The following is a 4,612-nucleotide window of genomic DNA, read 5'->3' as shown; positions in this document are numbered from 1 at the left end:
GTACGCGAAGGAGGGATTGGGAAGAACCGATGTGTTGTGCCACAGCATCGACACCGGGCAGGCCAAACCGATTAAACAGCGCCATTTTCCCGTATCCCCGGCCATCGAAAAATTGATTTATGAGGAGTTAGACCGCATGATTTCCTTAGACGTCATTGAGGAATCAAATAGCGCCTGGTCTTCTCCAGTTGTTTTACACCGGAAACCAGGTAAAAATAGACTATGTCTCGATAGTCGCAAATTGAATGCGGTTACAATTGGTGACGCTTACCCCTTGCCCCAAATAGACGGTATCCTTAGCCGGTTACCTAAAGCCCAGTTTATCACGAGCTTAGATCTGAAGGATGCCTTTTGGCAGATTCCTTTGGATCAGAAATCACGAGAGAAGACAGCATTTACCGTCCCTGGGAGGCCGCTTTACCACTTTAAGGTAATGCCTTTCGGGCTATGTAACGCCCCCCAGACGATGTCCCGCCTAATGGACAGAGTAATTCCTGCGGACCTCAGGACGGAGGTGTTTGTCTATCTCGATGATCTTCTGGTCATATCGGAGTCTTTCAATAGGCATCTGGAGGTTCTAAGTCGTGTGGCTAGGAAGATTCGGGAGTCTGGCTTGACCATTAATGTCGAGAAGAGTCACTTTTGCGTCCCAGAAGTGAAGTACTTAGGGCATGTGGTTGGCCATGGGGTTATTCGGACTGATCCGGATAAAGTTTTGGCTATTACAGAATTCCCTGCTCCTAGGTCGGTGAAACAAGTTAGGAGATTTTTAGGCATGACAGGGTGGTATAGAAAGTTTATTAGGGACTATGCTTCGATTACCACGCCTATAACAGATTTGTTAAAAGGAAAAAAGAAATTTGTATGGACCGAAGAAGCCCAAAAGGCTTTTGAGGTTTTGAAGTCGCACTTGAGCTCAGCCCCTGTTTTACACAGCCCCAATTTCTCGCAGCCGTTCTTTATACACTGCGATGCTAGTAAAACAGGTATAGGAAGTGTATTGGTACAGAAGAATGCGGAGGGTGAAGAGGTTCCTATCGCCTTTATGTCGAGGAAACTCAACAAAGCCCAACGCAATTATTCAGTTACCGAACAAGAATGCTTAGCAGCAATGCTAAGTGTTAAAAAGTTCAGGCCATACGTCGAAGGACATGAGTTCACTATTATCACTGACCATGCGTCATTGAAGTGGCTCATGTCCCAGACTGACCTAAGTTCAAGGCTGGCTCGGTGGGCTTTAAAGCTGCAGGCGTACAAATTTCACATACAACATAGACGCGGTGTCTTGAACATAGTCCCTGATACGCTTTCTAGAGCCAACACAGAGGACCTGTCTTCATTTTGTTTGGCAAGTGTCTCCGAGGTGGATGAAGATGCGGGATCATTCATAGACTTAAACTCTGCCCATTTCAAGTCGGACGAGTATCTGCGGCTCTTGGAAAAGATTAGCAAGAATATTGACCAGATGCCTGACCTTAAGATAGTAGATGGATTTTTGTATCGAAGAACTGAACATGCGAATGGTGATAGGGTTCATGATGACATGGTTTGGAAACTTTGGGTTCCACAGGGCTTAGTCCCGGATGTGCTCAAGAAGGCACATGATCATCCACTCTCATCACATTGTGGGATAAACAAGACCCTCGCTAGAATACGTCAATTTTTCTTTTGGCCGAATTTGGCAGTGGACGTCAAAGCATATGTAAACGGTTGCGAGATTTGTAAATCCGTGAAGCATCCCAATACGGTCCTTCGACCCCCCATGGGTCAGACCACTGAAGCGTGTCGTTTCTTTCAAAAGTTGTATGTGGATTTTTTGGGTCCCTATCCACGCTCAAAATCGGGACATATCGGAATATTTATAGCTCTCGATCATTTTTCTAAGTTCCCATTTTTAAAACCCATAAAAAAATTTACAGCGGAGGTGGTAGTTAACTACCTGGAATGTGATCTGTTTCACACCTTTGGGGTTCCGGAATCCATTGTATCGGACAATGGCTCCCAATTTAAGTCTACTATTTTCAATAATCTATTGAAAGGATATGGTATTAACCACGTCTACACTGCTGTGCATTCCCCCCAGGCTAACGCCTCCGAGCGGGTTAACCGTTCTGTATTAGCCGCTATCAAGTCGTATATTAAGCCCGATCAAAAGAATTGGGATGAACTACTTAGTAGTATTTGTTGCTCACTTCGTTCTTCCAAACACTCTGCAATAGGCACATCTCCGTATTATTTAGCGTTTGGTCAGAACATGATAACCCACGGGGCAATTTATCCTCTTTTACGGCAGCTGGAAATGCTTGAAGACCGCTCAGTTCAGTTTGACCGAAATGATTCGAGGGATATTGTGGCTAAAAGGGCGTCGGAAATTGTTCGGAAACAGTTCTTGCGAAATGAGAGAACCTATAACCTTCGTTCGAGGGAAGTGTGCTTTACGGAGGGACAGGAAGTCTTCCGTAGAAATTATAAACAGAGCTGTTTCGAACAAGGGTTTAATGCTAAACTCGCTCCCACGTTTATTAAAGCTCGTATCAAGAAGAAATTGGGTAACTCTTACTATGAGTTGACAGACCTCCAGGGCAATCCAGTTGGCACTTACCACGCCAAAGATATCCGCCAGTAGGCGACTTTAAGATGGTATGGTTTGGCAAGTGGTATCAGCTTTCGGGAACGTTATAGTCCCCGAAGTCTGATTTTGGCTGGGGGGTGTGTAGAGATGCACTTGCCATCAAATTTTGTAGATTTTTTCCGGAAACTAATTTGAAAGTTAAGTAGGGAAATTGCAGGCAGCGCCATCTACATTTGATTTTTGTCCCAGTTAATCGATTAACGCTTTAAGTTAGTATCATCCTTAGCTCTGCATTTTTGTTTTTATAACACGAATTGACTGGAAACTCGCTGGTTTTCATCAGCGAGAGATGGGTTTCGAGTCTTCATGACTTCTTAGCCTCTGCCATTTTGCTACTTACTTCATACCGGTAAAGTTTCACTTCAATGGTTTGTTTAACCTAATTTCTGTTCTGAGGAAATCAATATTCAAAAGTTGTTCGACATTTTTTTTGCTAAGTTTTATTGCGTATCAAGCTGGTGAGTTAGCAGGTGTAAAATTTCTTAATGTTTTAATGCAAACATCGATACACCGTTTAGATTCAGTGCGAAACATTGCAAAACCTTGTGATTGGAGAAGGCCTATTCGAATGATCTTTATGACTAATTGGGAATTATGTTGTAATCATCCTCTTTTGTCGTCACTAACTTTAATTATTAATTGAAGTGCCATCTCGTTTAATCGGTGAGTGTTTGATTCGGTTGTGTAACAGGGATTTTAGGAATTACAGCATTGTCTCTTTGCTCTTATTAGGATTGGCACCCAGCTTTAAATCAAATGTCATGTCGATGTGTGTGCACAACAACCAAAAGGGGCCATATAGGCATTTAGTTTGCCTATAGAACTGCGAAAACAGACAGCACATGTGTTTAAAAGTGGAATGCGAAAGAATATAAAACGGTAAAGAAGACCTGGAAATTTTAAGTTGTCCCCCAAACCGTGGTGATACAAAAGTTGCAGTCATATCAACAATTATTTTTATGATAAGTTGCAGATTGATGCATAAATAACAAAATCGTCGCTGAAACTCTCTTCGCCGCAAAAAAATTGATAATCATCTTGTGAGCATAATTGAAATGTACATATTTGTAAGTTAGTTTGGCATGGACGGGAAAAAAAACTAAGTAATTGCTTTTTACCGGCGCGTCTAGTGAACTTTCTAACTCTTAATCGTGGTGCGGAGGCACTTAAAACTATTCAAATTTGTTGAGCATTACAAGATTGTTTGTAGCCCATCGACCGGCCTCAATCGATTTCCGACCGTGTCGAATGTTAGTGATCATGCGATTAATTCTACGTCATATTTGAGTTATATTATAAATGCGCTTAACTCCTTCTACTTCAGCTAATGAATGCGGTCATATTCCACGAGTGCAAACAAAATTTACGCAGGAATCTAGAAATTTTGTAAATTAATTATTTTTTTTTAGTTCTAAATTTTTGAGAACTAGAATTTTCTCGAGTAATTTATCTTTGCTTGTTTAACTACGCAATTATTTAAGTTCCATGTGATTCATCATAATCTGAACTAAGGTCTAAAATATTAAGAATTTAAATCTGAATAGTTCTAAGCACCACTGAAAGGAAATCTCTTGGTACCTTATTCTTTATTGTGCCTTTGCCTCAACCCATTAACAGCTAGAGAATCTGACAAACGCACATTCATACCGGGGTATCAGTTTCATACATAATTAATAAAGAAGGAGGAATAAAACATAAAGTACAGATTTTGTTGTTATGGGCTATCCCCCCCACTTTTCTGGTATGTGCATTTTGTCATATTCTGCTGCTGCTAACAGAGCTGAGAGATCAGTACAAGCACTCTGTAATCATTGTCACATTTCAGATTTGTCTAGCTCAGCGAAATCAAATCTAAAGGAAAAGTAAATCAATTTTTTTTGTAATTTGTGTATGGCGATCTCCTAACATCATCTTCAACTACAGAAAGGCCTTTCATCGTTGGAGCTGCGTGCCGGAGTTATAATGAGTAAGTGAGTACAT

General features: G+C 41.3%; 1 long non-coding RNA gene across 1 annotated transcript; it reads left to right on the top strand.

Moving 5' to 3' along the window:
• Nucleotides 1-2,674: 2,674 nt before the first annotated feature.
• On the top strand, nt 2,675-3,998 carry LOC141391412 (uncharacterized). The gene is made up of 3 exons (XR_012409644.1): nt 2,675-3,090; nt 3,151-3,295; nt 3,365-3,998. It is a non-coding gene; the product is annotated as an uncharacterized lncRNA (long non-coding RNA).
• The last annotated feature ends 614 nt before the right edge of the window (nt 3,999-4,612 follow it).

The sequence above is a fragment of the Musca autumnalis genome, unplaced genomic scaffold (genome assembly GCF_047663935.1).
Source record: "Musca autumnalis isolate F117 unplaced genomic scaffold, ASM4766393v1 scaffold_1, whole genome shotgun sequence".
In the NCBI taxonomy this organism is placed as follows: Eukaryota; Metazoa; Arthropoda; class Insecta; order Diptera; family Muscidae; genus Musca; species Musca autumnalis.
Note: the sequence above shows the minus strand (reverse complement) of the source record. Positions and strands in the feature narration are given on the sequence as shown.